This window comes from Crinia signifera, chromosome 1 (genome assembly GCF_055691185.1).
Source record: "Crinia signifera chromosome 1, ASM5569118v1, whole genome shotgun sequence".
In the NCBI taxonomy this organism is placed as follows: Eukaryota; Metazoa; Chordata; class Amphibia; order Anura; family Myobatrachidae; genus Crinia; species Crinia signifera.
Window position 1 is genome coordinate 137678712 of NC_139217.1, and position 16579 is coordinate 137695290.

At 43.6% G+C, this 16579-nt stretch overlaps 1 long non-coding RNA gene across 1 annotated transcript in view; it reads right to left on the reverse strand.

The window, feature by feature from the left end:
- LOC146026556 (uncharacterized) overlaps positions 1-16224 on the reverse strand; it is a 34045-nt gene extending 17821 nt beyond the window's left edge. Inside the window, exon 1 of the long non-coding RNA XR_014454485.1 lies at positions 16082-16224. This is a non-coding gene — a long non-coding RNA (uncharacterized LOC146026556). The remainder of the gene's footprint in view (positions 1-16081) is intronic.
- Between the last annotated feature and the right edge of the window lie 355 nt (positions 16225-16579).

Here is a 16579-nt window from a genome sequence, read left to right on the forward strand (position 1 = left end):
AAAAATATTGAAATGGATTCCTCTAATGACAGCTCGGGGGAATCAAGCATTCCGTGGATGGATGAAGGAGAATATAATGAAGAACTACCACCCGCTAATAAATCTGTTTTTTCCGGAACTATGACTGAAGATCTGGGAGAACAACAAAGCGGTGAGCATTTCTATGAGCTTAGACCAGCGACGGCTCCAGCAACTGAGGAGGAAACTCTCATGGTGACCAGAGAGAATGGAAAAGTGGAGATTTCAATGTTCGGCGAGAATATCATGCATCGCTTTGACCGCTATGCTCCTCAAAACGGCTGGATGGAAATGCAGATGGAGTACTATGCAATGTGGACCCTCGATGAGAGAGCAGAAAGGGACACCAATGCCACTGATGGGCCTGAAGGTGACACCGGGGAAGGAGATAGTGGCAGTTTGGTTGCAGAGACCAATGCCCAACTGGAGGAAGTGGTAGAATCTCTTCCCAATGACACCGTACAGGCCATAGAACACCATGAAAAAGAACTAAGTGCTGAAATAAAGCCGAAAGCTGCTGAACTGAAAGACCTGCAGCATCAGCAGAAAGAGATCCGTTATCAGACCGCACGCTTCTGGTGGCAACGACTGATAAGACGGGTTAGAACATCAGTGCTGAATGTAATCCACAGACGCAATAGGGTCGCGCCCATTGTATGAAGGTTTAAGGGTGAGCTCCAATATATTCCAACTGTTCCTGATGGACCATTATTGTTGGAGCTCTCATACCCATTGGACCCAAGTCATTATAAACCTGAACAGAAAATCCATTTGGGGAATAGGGCTACTGGCGATACCCCATAAAAAAAAACGACATTAAGCAGCCACCTCATGGGTTTGTTGGAAGAGCTGCTAACCCTAACCATACCCAGGGCCGCCGAGAGGTATCCCGGGCCTTGTTAATTTTTTTGGGGGTGTGGCCTAATCATGGGAGGCTTGGCCAACTCCCGAGATTTAGGCCATGCCCCCAAAATGTTTAAGGTGGGTGAAAAAACACTCTAAAGTCAAGGTGGGAGTGTTAGTGCCCACCCCCCACCTCAACAGCAGCTCACACCTACAGCATGTGGTGTAGTGACAGCAGGCTCAGCATGAGCGTCTTACTGACAGCGTGAGAGCTCATGCTGAGCTTGCTGTCAGCACAGCACATGCTGTAGGTGTGTGCTGCTGCACGGAAGGGACGGAGGGGGAAGGTATATGAGAGGGGGAAGGTATGGAGGTGGGGTCAGACTCTGTCCGGCTGTCATTTCTTTCAATTGTGTGAGTCCGGGGGCTCCCCCTTGGCAACGAGCAATTCCCTCCCCCTTGACAACAAGGTATAATGATATCTCTGCCCCCCCCACCTCACCCTACCTCCCCAAGCAGCGTATTCAATTCAATGTGGATTTTTATCATTACAATATTCAGTATGCAATATAATACACATCTGCTGCACTACTGCTGACCAGAGGGGGCCATACTAGCACCAGCACTTTGCATCGCATTTACATTGCACAGTGAGCATTTAATTATCTGTTGTTGTTTTTCTCTATAATTAATAACGGCCTGTTCATAAATAAGACCGAATGAGGCAACAATTCCACACTATGGGGGAAATTTACTAAGATGTGTATTCTTCTTCACATGTGATGTTGCTATGGGCAACCAATCAGAATCTACTTCTTATTTATTTAGCACCCTTTAGAAGATAGTAGACAGGAACTGATTGGTTGCCCATAGCAACATCACATGTGAAGTAGAATACACATTTTAGTAAATTCCCCCCTATCACTTTTACCCACACATCTACCTGGTACCCCTTCCCCCCTTGTCAATGGCCCTGACTAGACAGAAGATTCTCAGTGCAGCCCAAAGTAGAACTGTCATTGGATAAAACCTTTTTGGTGTCACCTGAAAATACTTAAAAAAAAAATACATAAACCAGTTAATAATATATAGGATTTTTTCAGCAATCTCCAAGTAAAGGTGCCCATATACGGTACAATTGAATGGGTGTCATGTGATGCGCGCTCCCATGCACATCACATCGCACAGCACAAACAGTATGTCCTGCGTATACTTTTTTTACTAGATTGCTCATTGTGTTGCAAAACGGATGTGATGCTAAATAGTCTAAATTGTCTATATAATAAGTTGAAGAATCTGTGTGCGTGTGTGCGTGTCCGGCGCATTGCGGACACACCGAGGCACTCAGAGACACCAAATTCAGCAACAAGATACCTCTGGACCCGGTGGTGTGCACCTCGAAGCCGTTTTTGGGAAATTTCACTTAGAAATTTAAAAAACACCAAGTTGTAATTTACCTTCATTGATGTTCTGGGGAAAAGATCGATGATCTTGGAAACCGTTTGCAAAGGAACAACTCCACACCTGATTTAATTGCTGTCATTGAGTATGAATGACACATTCTAACATTATGGTGAAGGCTTTTAACAATTAGGAAATAATTGAGGATATACATAGACCACACAACACACACACATACACATTGTACACGCACACACACACACACACACAGTACACCACATACGCACACATAGCACACAACACACACATTTATACGTAGAGCACCTCACACACTTACACATTGGACAGATACACACACACAACACACCACATGCAGTACAATACAAATCCATACACACTACAACACACACCCAAAAACAGTACAACACAAACACACAGAACACACACACTTAAACATTGCCAGGATACGCAAAGCACACTACACACACATATATACGTAGCACAGATCACAAACTTACACATTCGGCAGATACACACAACACTCACAGTACAACACACACCCACATTCACTACAACACACACCCAAAAACAGTACACTACACAAAACACACACTTAAACATTGCACAGATACACACAGCACACTACACACACAGAGATTTATACATAGCACACCTTACGCACTTACACATAGGGCAGATACACACAACACACACACATAACATACCTCTAACAGCACAACACACACACACACACATTCACCACACACACCCAAAAAACAGTACACTTAAACATTGCACAGATACACAAAGACACAACAAACACATACTGTATACACGTAGCACACCTCACACACTTACGCATTGGACAGATACATACAATACAACACACACAACCACATACACTACAACACACACACAAAAACAGTACAACACACACAAGCACACAGAACACATAATAAATAATTTGCCGTTTATTTAACCGTCTGTACCGGCAAATAAAAACTGTACTTAATGTACCGTTTCTACTTTGTTCCCCATATCCGTCTCTCCAGTCCTCCAGCCTGTCACTGCGCTCCCCGGCCAGTTGCACTGAGAAATCTTTGTCCTGGCCAATGCACCCATTGATCAATACAAAGTGGGTACACTGCACTCACCCTGTTAGTCAGTTGGATATCAGGCACTGCTCTGCCTTAAGGGTTTCTCAGACTCTTTTGGTTCATAGATAATGTTTGGTCGATGGGCATGAGCGCTGCATGCATTTGTTTGAATGTTATGAGTGTAAGAAGTTGAAGAATAAGACTGAGATGAAGATTTGTCACGTTATAGTGTACAATTTACTCAATAAATCGTGAAAAAAATATGTGTACATAGAAGTACAGTACAATCAAGAAATGAAAGTAGGATTAAAAAATTAATTCTGATTCAAACTGATAATTATTTGGATGGTAGTGGGTTGCGAAACAAATCTATAGGTGGAGGGGGTATGGAGATTGTGGGCATAATTGGTGTTTGGTACACCTACAGGGGGTCCCCAGTTGATGAGAAATTCTCACTACAGTGTCACCGTAGGGGGATTTCCAATTGGGGTTCAGGTGGTCTTTTAGGGACCCCTTTACAATCCCGTTGGTCTCTTCTCCTGGAGCCTACAGTCTCCCTCAGTGATTGACTATCATTAAGGGAGACTGTAAGCTCAAGGAGAAAAGACCTACAGGATTGTAAAGGGTCCCAAAAGACCACCTGGACCCCAATTGGGAATTCCCCTATGGTGACACTGTGACCGTGACACTGTAGTGAAAATCCCATCAATTGAGGGCCCCCTGTAGGTGTAACAAACACCAATTATGCCCACAATATCCATACCCTCACCTATAGATTTGTTTCACAACCCAACCCATCCAAACAATTATCAGTTTGAATCAGAACTTATTTTTTAATCCTACTTTCATTTCTTGATTGTACTTCTATGTACACTTACATTTTTTTCACGATTTATTGAGTAAATTGTACACTTTGTAACATGGCAATTCTTTTTCTCAGTCTTATTCTTCAACTTCTTAAACTCCAAACCTTATCAATGCATCCATTGATGATTGTGATGGCTGGATCAGTGGATTGGCCCGGTGGGTGTAGGGAAGAATTTTGCCCATTGCACCCATTCCCAGTGGTGCATTACAGTGGTGCGGATAGTGTGCATCGCGTCATGACATCATTTGGCCAGGCCCGCGGACCTGCTCCCACACTCAGGGGCTGCCCCACTGTTTGGTAGAGATGCTCGGTGCATGTGCTTTACAGATCCCCAGACCTCAGAGACTGCTGCAGGCAGGTTCGGTGAGTGGCAGGGAGCAGTGAATTTTTAATTAATTATGGCGCGGTAAGTAACGCCCACCCCGGACCCCACACACTCAGCGCCTGTAATTACACACCCTAGAAACTGTACCATTGAAAGTATAGAAATTGAGGTGTGGACATGTCCCTTTCTGATTTTGTACCGATTTCTGACCCTCAGAAGGTAGGTGCTAAATCTCAGGAGTGGATGTGGATGTGGGTGCTAAATCTCAGGAGTGGATGTGGAATTCATCAACACATACAAGTTTTCAACTCAGGAGCGTTGTGTTTCAAACAACAACACCACACCTGATTTCAGTGCCATCATTGAGTATCAATGCAAACACATTCTAACATTATGGTGGAATCTATAACAAATTACAATCTTAGGTCTTTGTCACAGCATACTGTAAGATGACATTTTTCAGCAATTTTGGAAATAAAGGTTTTCCCGGGCAACGCCGGGCGGGTCAGCTAGTATACAATAATTGTACCGTGTATGGGCACCTTAAGTTATAAATGGAAGTGAAAAATGAAGAAAGAAAAAAATAAACAACAAAAACATTGCCCTAATAAATAAATAAATAAATAACAAAACACTGTCCTAATAAACAAAAAAAATGCTTTTATGTGTTTTTAAGTTACATTATTCCTCTCACTCACACTAACATTTCCTTTCTCTGTAAACTGCAGCACTTGTGCCTAAAACAACACAGCGAACGCATACAAACAGCAAATATTCTCATTTCCCCTCCATATTTTAATATATGCTAATTTCATTATATCAACGCAGGATCCATTGAAATGTTAATGATCTAATATTCTGTATTACAGAGCTAAGTAGAACCCAGGACTCACCACAACCCTGGATACAGTTTGACCCTGGACTATTTGGGTGCAGACATGAGTCATTCTTCTACTTGCCTCCTGTATTCAGCATAATTAGCAGCAAGTAATAATGAATAACACTGATATCATACCTCCCAAGTTTTCTAGAATGGGAAGTGGGACCTTACTCCAGAAAATGGCTGGAGGGGGGCAGGACTCAGCAACATGACCCATTTTTTACATTTTGGGGGAGTGGGCACTCCCTGAACAGACCCTGACCAAGACAGTTGGGAGGTATGGATTTACCAGGACTGCTGTGCATACATCCCCACTAATATGCCCTCTTTTTTTATAATTCAGTGAGTTTATAGCACTGTCACTGTGGATAATATTTAGAATGGACCCATTTATAAGTGGTAATGCAAAGATTTTGTATGGGCACCGCATTCATAGGACAGGCTTACTGTACTCTCCTCGCCTCTTCCAGCCAGAGTTTGTGTAAATTAGTAGTGTCATGGTGATCGGCCTCAGTACAATACTGTATGTCCATATAAAATACATGATTAGATCATATATATGCTAGAAAACTTAGTTTTGTGCAATGTTTCTTTTTTTTTAAATATTAAACTTTATTGACAACAACAACATATGCAGAGGGACAGGCTGTTATTGTGATGTCATTATGATATCACAATGGCTTTGTGCTACATAACCTAGCTCACTGCACAGACAGGTGTCTTTGCTGTAGACTCACTGGACAGTTAGCATCTATTACTCACTGTACAGAGTTAGCAGCTATAACTTGGCATTTGCTTTTACAGTAATTCGCATCAAGTTAAAAAATATTGAAATGGATTCCTCTAATGACAGCTCGGGGGAATCTAGCATTCCGTGGATGGATGAAGGAGAATATAATGAAGAACTACCACCCGCTAATAAATCTGTTTTTTCCGGAACTATGACTGAAGATCTGGGAGAACAACAAAGCGGTGAGCATTTCTATGAGCTTAGACCAGCGACGGCTCCAGCAACTGAGGAGGAAACTCTCATGGTGACCAGAGAGAATGGAAAAGTGGAGATTTCAATGTTCGGCGAGACTATCATGCATCGCTTTGACCGCTATGCTCCTCAAAACGGCTGGATGGAAATGCAGATAGAGTACTATGCAATGTGGACCCTCGATGAGAGAGCAGAAAGGGACACCAATGCCACTGATGGGCCTGAAGGTGACACCGGGGAAGGAGATAGTGGCAGTTTGGTTGCAGAGACCAATGCCCAACTGGAGGAAGTGGTAGAATCTCTTCCCAATGACACCGTACAGGCCATAGAACACCATGAAAAAGAACTAAGTGCTGAAATAAAGCCGAAAGCTGCTGAACTGAAAGACCTGCAGCATCAGCAGAAAGAGATCCGTTATCAGACCGCACGCTTCTGGTGGCAAAGACTGATAAGACGGGTTAGAACATCAGTGCTGAATGTAATCCACAGACGCAATAGGGTCGCGCCCATTGTATGAAGGTTTAAGGGTGAGCTCCAATATATTCCAACTGTTCCTGATGGACCATTATTGTTGGAGCTCTCATACCCATTGGACCCAAGTCATTATAAACCTGAACAGAAAATCCATTTGGGGAATAGGGCTACTGGCGATACCCCATAAAAAAAAACGACATTAAGCAGCCACCTCATGGGTTTGTTGGAAGAGCTGCTAACCCTAACCATACCCAGGGCCGCCGAGAGGTATCCCGGGCCTTGTTAATTTTTTTGGGGGTGTGGCCTAATCATGGGAGGCTTGGCCAACTCCCGAGATTAGGCCATGCCCCCAAAATGTTTAAGGTGGGTGAAAAAACACTCTAAAGTCAAGGTGGGAGTGTTAGTGCCCACCCCCCACCTCAACAGCAGCTCACACCTACAGCATGTGGTGTGGTGACAGCAGGCTCAGCATGAGCGTCTTACTGACAGCGTGAGAGCTCATGCTGAGCTTGCTGTCAGCACAGCACATGCTGTAGGTGTGTGCTGCTGCACGGAAGGGACGGAGGGGGAAGGTATATGAGAGGGGGAAGGTATGGAGGTGGGGTCAGACTCTGTCCGGCTGTCATTTCTTTCAATTGTGTGAGTCCGGGGGCTCCCCCTTGGCAACGAGCAATTCCCTCCCCCTTGACAACAAGGTATAATGATATCTCTGCCCCCCCACCCCACCCTACCTCCCCAAGCAGCGTATTCAATTCAATGTGGATTTTTATCATTACAATATTCAGTATGCAATATAATACACATCTGCTGCACTACTGCTGACCAGAGGGGGCCATAATAGCACCAGCACTTTGAATCGCATTTACATTGCACAGTGAGCATTTAATTATCTGTTGTTGTTTTTCTCTATAATTAATAACGGCCTGTTCATAAATAAGACCGAATGAGGCAACAATTCCACACTATGGGGGAAATTTACTAAGATGTGTATTCTTCTTCACATGTGATGTTGCTATGGGCAACCAATCAGAATCTACTTCTTATTTATTTAGCACCCTTTAGAAGATAGTAGACAGGAACTGATTGGTTGCCCATAGCAGTAGCGCACGCAGGGGGGGGGGTTTCTGAGTACCCAGAAACCCCCCCAGGAGTCTAAGGGCCCTAGTCTGAAAGCTGAGGGTCCCCTCTTTCCATGGGTACAAGAATTTTAAAAATCGGCCCTTGGGAACCGGAGATATCTGACTTCAAAGCAGTGGTCCCCATCCAAGCCTGTTAATTGCTCTTCCCAGTCAGATATTTCAGGTTCTGTCTGATTAAGAGCTTTTCTGAGGGTATATTCCAAAAGCTGGGATTCTTCCCCTTTGATGGACACTAGTAGCTTGTCTCTACTGTTCCCAAAACCAGAGATATCAGCCTTCCAGCAGCTGGTTACTGCTCCAGCTTTACACACCTGGTATGTAGTTTTATATACTCGTTGGCAGATTGCTCTGCCTACTGAACTCTGATCCCCTAGTCACCAATATCATTTGGTAGGTGGGATTCTCTAGTTTTTAATTCCTGGAAACTGGAGATATCTGCAGTCAAGCAAGCTGTCCTCCCACCAGAAAAGTATGAATAATAAGCCCACTCCACTATACACCCCTCCTCTGCATATTAAACATCCTCTACCACCCTGGAAGTTATGTATCAGGGCCCCTTCATTCAGCCCAATGCCCCCTTCTCCCACCCCATCTCCCACCATCTGTGCAGTAAAGGTGTAATTAGTGGAAATTACTGATCCAGTCCCTACATGCTGAGCGGTTGATATAATACCCCCTACAACCTGGGGGACATCAAAGCTTCCCCCACCCCTACCGCTGGAGGTTCGGTAGGTGCCCCAATACATTGCTATGCCCAGGGGTCTACACTGCTGTTGATGCCCCTGTATATATATATGTATATATATATATATATATATATATATATATATATATATATATATGTGTGTGTGTGTGTGTGTGTATATATATATATATATATATTATTATTATTATTTATATACATTTGGTCTATCTATAATACTTTAACTGACCCAGCATATACTGGGTCACCTAAGTGTCCATCTCCGTGCTTTGCTCCGCCCCTCTGAAAAACCCCCTTCTGAAAATCCTGCGTTTGCCACTGCATATATATATATATATATATATATATATATATATGTCTGTTATGAAATATATATCTATATAGAGCAAGAGAGAACACATATACTGTATATGTCAGAACTCAGCCACTGAAGCAATATCGATGGCTTTCTATTAACGGATTTAACCTTGCAGGGGAGGAGAGGTGCCCCCTTGGGAGCAGAAGCCCAGCGGCAGATGACTCCATTGCCTCCCAGAGCTCTGCCTCTGCCTTTATGTGGAGTCTCTTGTGGTGGTAAAAACTATCGTCTAATAAAAGTTAATCTCCTAAACAGTACCTTTATGTTCCTGGACCACCTTAGGGTGAACATAAGTAAGCTGTTGTTTTGCAACTAGTAATAATAATGTCTGCATAAATATCCATAACGATGATTGGTTTACAATGCCACACAAATGCAGTGTCTTACGATGATATGTTTTTAAGCAGCAAATCTCAATCCAGCCATTTTTACAGCCATAACTGTGATTGATGTTTGCATGCAGAAATTCCACTCCTCCTTAGAGTAAGCAGTGTGTCAGTTTTAGGGTCAGACTTTAAAGGGTCCATTTGACCTTATTATATGTTGCAGGCTCCTGGCACAAATTTATCTGGCTGTCTGTGAAATAGTGGAGACAACATACTTGGAGGCACACTATGGCATCTTTAATGATCTGTACAGAATTGTACTAATTCCCAGCCCTAAATCAACCTTTCTACCATTAACGCCGGCACTGCTTATTGTACTCCCGAGATTCGGTGGAATCATCCATCTGTTCTAACTGCTCTCTTACCATCATAGTCCTCACATCCAATTCACAGCTTTTCTTGTTGTAATACAGTATAGTCTGCTACACATAAAATGATTTATTTTCTTTTTAAGCAATATTTGTATGTTTATGTTTATATGCTGTAGACTAAGGGCCTGTTTCAGAACTGTTCACTGGGCTGCATAGTGGTCAGGGTTGGGTGTTCGTTATCTTTACTGGGGGGGGGGGGGGCGCTGCCGAAGGGGGGCACGGTTGTGATAGTTACACCACAGACCTCCTGCCCGTGCGACCGCCGTGGCGAGTATGATACTCGCCGATGGCCTTTGCACAGGGGGTCTTACATGTGCATATACGTCGAAACCAGGGCCAAATTTGGACCCGAAAGAACAGGTGAGAATTGGCCCCTAAATCTGACATTTCATTATGTCCATCTTGTCCATATAGGACAACTACTAACTAACATGTTAAAGACAGTGGGACAGATGTATGAAGCCTGAAGAAGAAATAAAATGGAAGGTGATAACACAACAGCAAATTGGCCCTTAACTGTCATCTTTCAAACCCAGTCAGTAACTTGGCAGTTTGGGGCTGATTGGCTAGTGCATTATCACCTTCAATTTCATCTGTTCTCCATGCTCAATACATCTGCCCCACTGTTGTAAAAATGCCAATACAGTATCTGGTTGGTTGTCACTTTCTCATCCCTTTACCCCTTGCCAAGCTTTGTTACATACCTCCCAACTGCCCCGCATATTGCAGGAACGTCCCAATATTTTGTGACATTCCCGCATCCCTCCCGCCGCCGGCAGTGTCCCGCGGCAGGGGGGGGGCAGTTGGGGGTCCCCCTTGTAGTCCGTGAATAGACGCTGTGCTGCTGGGCATGCCCCCCCCCGCGCAGTGAAAAATGGGGGCGTGGCCTCACAGCAGTGGCGTGAGTATAGGCCACGCCCCCTTTCAGACAGGTCATGCCCCTAAAAATTCGTTGCACGCCTTCGGGGAACACCCTGTCCCGCCGCCGGGGTCCCAGATGTTGGGAGGTATGTTGTTATGCTGTATACAGTATGCACTACCGTATTTAAAGATAGGTCATAGAACCGCATATAATGCAGAGGATGAATCCAGGGTAAGTCTGCAGGAGGGGAGAGGTTAGGGTAAGGCTGTAGGAGGGTAGCAGGTTATATGTCTCTGGCTGTAGCCCACTCCCTGCTCTGCATAAGCGTCATTACTTGTGTAATTTCAATGACCTGTATGAGCCATATGTAGGGGAAGTGATGGGGAAGGAGTTCCTGGCTGTAGCTGGTGGTAGCTGCTCATAGTGTGGGGGTCTCCTCCTGTGCCTGCTGACTGCTGGATTGGACAGCATTGGGTGCTGTGTGCTGGCTGGGGGGTCCCATTTCCTGCTGCTGCTGAATACTGTATATCTCCAGAGTTCAGAGGAGCAAGTGCTGGGCTCTCCTCCAATCAGAGCTCAGCACATGCTCCTCTGACCCCACTGCAGTGCCTCCTGGGATTTTTTACCCAGTAGTGCACTGCAGATTACTGTGTGCTGCCCCGACCACCCGGGATCCAGGAGGCTGCAGCAAAGGTAACCACCGGTATTCCCTCCTGCTCCTCTTCTCTCAGAGAGAGAGGGAAGCAGGGGCTGCTGAGTACAGTAGAGCCAGAGACAATGGAGGACATGTGCCCCCTCCAGCGCAGCCCGTCTGCCTGCCCATCCTGTACAAAGTAGCCAATAACCGGCTCTGTGTACAGCCTAGTGAGGCAGGGATTTGTTTGTCTCTGACATGCTGCGGCCAACTTGCCTCACGTGCTCAGCCAGCACGCAGGCAGTGGCAGGCGGCACTGCGGCAGCATGTCATCACAGTCAGATGATTGTTAGTGCACCGGGCGGGTGTCGGCGTCCGGTGCCCACACAGACTCCGCTGTCACTTGCTCCCCCAAGCGGCAGCGGGGGCTGCCTTACACAAGCTTTGCCACTGAGGACACATCTGTATTGAAGAATAATAAAACTGCAAGTAAAAAATCCAAGCTGTCTTAATCAGCTGGAACACATGGGTGAAGCTCTGTAAAGATAGTTTGGGGAAAAAAGAAATAGTGCAGACAGAGGTCAATTGGAAAGCGAGAGAGAGTTAACTTGTTATATTTTTATAAATTTTGTAAAATAAATATATACCTTGTGTGATAAGCTGTTAAGGCCCATACACATGCGGCGATTCAAGGCCTATTTATCAGTGATCTGACTTGATAGCTTAGAAATTACGCAAAGATCGCCGAAAGAACACCGGACCGCACAGATTGCTCAGCACACATTGTTGGTGCAGCTAATACCGCTGTGTTCTGTCTAAATACTAAATTGAAAAATGGGTACTTGTGTACTAGCACGGCGCCCATCGCATCGCAGACCATAAGGCATATGATGGTATGCGATGCGATGTTACGCGATGGCAGGCGATGTTATACAATTTTAAATTGTATACCATCGCATTATATGGCATTGTATGGCATTGTATGCCATTGTATCGCATATACAATGGTATGCAATTTAAAATTGTATAAGTACCCTAATGGGTTTTTCAATGTTAAAAGTGCCCCCTATAAGATAATTAAACGTGATGGTGCTTAGTATGTTAAAAGCACCCCCAACGGCACCCCCACTATCAACGCCAACCCGAAGCGTGGCGAGCGCTTTGAGCCCGTGAGGGGCGGCGGTACGTGTCCTCCGACCTTTTCATACCCCCACTATACACGTTGGTGTGTAGTTGAATTTATATAGTGTGGCGAGCGCAGCGAGCCACCGAGCCCGAAGTAATACGCGTCCCCTCACGGGGCTCCCTGTGCTTGCCATGCTTCGGGCTGTGGCTGGCTGCGCTCGCCACACTATATAAAATCAACTCCAGCGACGTGGATAGTGGGGATTTGAAAATGTTGGAGGATGCGTACCGCCACCCCTCACGGGCTCGCTGCGCTCACCACGCTTCGGGTTGGCGTTTATAGTGGGGTTGGCGTGGGGGTGCATTTAACATTGTAAGCCCCCATTAGGGAGCTTATACAATTAAAAATCATATAGGGGGCTTATACAATTTAAAATCGCATCGCTGTGCATCGGGTGTATGGCATGCGATGCGATTTTATCTCTTTTACTATCTCTATTGTGTACATATTTTATAACCCTAAATACAGTATGGGCAGCACGGATGGTGTAATGGCTCACAGTATTTTTATATTCTCCCCGTGCTTGCGTGGGTTTCCTCCGGGTACTCCGGTTTTCCCCCCACAATCCAAAATTGTACAAGTAGGTTAATTGTGTCCCGCACTGGGGTAGGGATTGATGGGAGTGTTCAAATATTCTCTGTAAAGCACTGCGGAATATGTGTACTCTATATATACTGTAAGTGTTGTAATAATAATAATAATAATAATATGTTATTCCTGCTACAGAACATAGTATTTCATTATCTGGTACACTTCATGTTTGTAGTGTACGTAAGTCAAGAAATATCATAATGACTTTGATGGATTGGTCACTATAGTTGGGGTACCTTACACTTCCTGTTATGATGGCTACTAAACCAAGCTTTTTAATAAATTAAAGGGAAAGTGTGTGTGGTGCGCAATTAGCAGCTGCTGGCACTAGGGGTAGTCAGTCCCTTATTTAATATGAAGAAAACCAAAAGAAGGGTATGTGCCAGCACTGGCTGAAAAATACACAAGAAGGTATAAAAATGAACAAATTTTAATTATAATAGTAAATAATATATTGGCAATCGATGAATAAAATAATTAAAAATATGAGAATGATGTATAATTGACACACTCTCACTTGGGTGAAATAATGCTAAAAAGTCATGGCACATACCCTTCTTTTGGTTTTCTTAATTTTTATTAAATTACAGTAGTTATTTTTATAACACTGTGCACCATCGGTGATCTACCTGAAGGTAGTAGTGAATCACTTACAGTTCCCCACTATTTAGGCATGTGCGTATTTCTCTATGCAAACATTTGTACCGTATGTAGCTCTGCATCAGTTATTATTTACAGTGATCTGTTTGGACTACTGAGGTGCACAGTATCCAAAACCAAATTGATTTGTTGATTTGCATACAGAGTCATTTTTAAATTAAATTCACTTAATACTAGTTACCAGGTCTAGACTATTTAAAAAAAAAAAATAATAATACATAGAAATAATGGAAACATCTGTGGCAGCTCAATACTGAAATCAGTTTTACATTACTATTTAAAAAAAATGCTTTTGTGTGAACTGTTTTTATAAATCTTTGTATAATCTGCATAAGTATGTAGCTATCAAGAATAGGCGAGTTCTCCCTAACCATCAGTACATAAGAGATGCAAATATCGATGAGTGAATGTGTTGTTGTTTTTTATTCCTCTATGCAAGTTCCTGAGTTGTTCCCAGGTTAAAGCTGTACTGACCCAGAGGGATCATTTGTAATACTTTAACAGATATTCAATAGCGCAGAATTTTACATAAGGAAAGGAAACACATTTGTCTAATTTTGCTTACAGATGTGAAGTAAAGCCAGACAGATATACTGTCTGTGTTTTCCAGGATTGGAGGAGATAATCATTATCCTATAAGTAGACAAGTACGATGCATCCTCATAACTCACAGGAAATATCAGTCATTAAATCCTGGAAGACAGCCAAATAATTACAAAGACAAAGGACATGACTAGACATTCATAATGCACAGTATATCCCTAGTGTTTAGGGACATTTTCCATTGAATCCCTCATGTGGTACTTTTTAGGTTGCTTGATCTTCTGACCATATCTGGCAAATATCTGTGACCTAATGGGATACTGAAGAGATTTGTGGTAAAAACTAGCTACTCTTCCCAGTGACCTTGCTGAAACCCCTAGCAGTTAGTGCAAGGAGGTATCCGAACATCTTTAATGACACGCAAAGCAATTAAACCAGTTCATGAAGCAAAAGATTAAAATCTAGTGATTTCTCCTACTAAATTTTTCTTGGGATATATCCTCATGTCCAAAGTTTTTGTTTCGGACAAGAGATGTACTTTGTAGTAGACTTATGCTGGGTAGACACATGAGCAACTCACGCCCAACCAAATGGGTAAGCTAAACACACTTACAAATTGGACACTTACAAATTGAATTTACTTGCTGGAGAACTAGCAACATATAAACTTTCTGCTGTACAAACAAACAATCAAAGGTGCAACTAAACATTTTGGTGTCTTGTGATGTTAAGAGCAAAGGTGCCCCCCCCCCCCCCCAACCCCGATATCATAAACATGGAAAGCATGCTCGCTCCAAAAAGTTGATGTGACCTTGTTGGGAGGGCGTAGCCACAAAGTAATAGCCCTAATTAAAATTTTGCCACACAGTAGTAGTGCCATTTATACATGTTATGTCACACAGTAGTAGTGCCATTTATACATGTTATGCCACACAGTAGTAGTGCTTCTTACATGTTACATCACATGCATCAGTTCTTGCACATTACACCACATAGTATTAGTGTCCCTTGTAGTGGCAGAGGGGTTGGGATCATTTGGTCTACAAGAAGTTGATCGACACCATTAGGTCGACATGGGGAAATGTCGACATGGGTCTAAGTCAACATGGTCTAGGTCGACAGTCAAAAGGTCGACATGGGAGAATAAATTAGTGTGCCGAAAGCATGGCGAGCGCATTTGGGTAAAAAAAACTGTGAAAACCCCCACCATGTCCTAGTGGATGGTAGGGCATGAGACCTAGACCATGCCGTCCTAATGCCTGTGTCCACCTAATGACCTGTCGACCTAAAGCCATGTCGACCTAGACCCATGTCGACTTTGATCCAGGTCGACCTAGACCCATGACGACCTTTCCCCATGTCGACCTAATGGGGTTGACCTAATGCTTGTCGTTGCAGACCAAATGACTGTATCCCTGGCAGAGTAGTAGGGCCCCATACAGTTAATGTACACAGTACTAGTGCCCCTTGCTGCTAAACACAGTAGTAGTGCCTATTGCATATTATGCCACTTGGTAGTAGTGCCCCTTACACATTATGCCCACACAGTAGTAGTGGCCCTTGCACATTATTCTGCACAGTACTAGTAGTGCCCCAGGGTGTCTGCTCTCTTTGCAGCCAGGGACAATGGAATGGTTGGAGCTACAGCTTCACATAAATATAGGCCCATCATCATAATAGCATGGTGATCACCAGAAAGACACCAAGTATTAAAATTGCATTCTTGTACTTTATATATTTAGGGAGACATTAGTACTTACAGTGTGTGGGTTCTACATGCCTACATGGCTTTGGCCTCACCTCCTCCCTTTCTTATAATGGGCCCTTGAACATTGCCAGCTCCAGGCCCATTAGGCCCTTCATCCGTCCATGTGAGCAGCTGTATCGGTTGCACACCTTCGTTTCGGCACTGTGAATAATGTAAAATAAATCTTCAAAATATTTTCTTCAATCAAAGAGGAAGTAAAGATGTATGTTACAGTACGCAGATTGGCTGATGCATTCACATTCAAATAATACACTCCCCAAAATAGCACATTTATGCACATACAGTATGCTGAGGTGTTTGAATCTCAAGATGCATCCAGCTCTGCCCCCATAGCATACTGTATGTGCAAGGTTTACTTTAGGAAAGCTAATGCTCAATTATACTTACACTCAACCATGTCATATGTGCAAGAACATTTTTTTAACATTTGTTTCATAAAGAAAACTGCATTCATTTTTAAATTTGAATTTAAGTGCAAAAAATATATAGA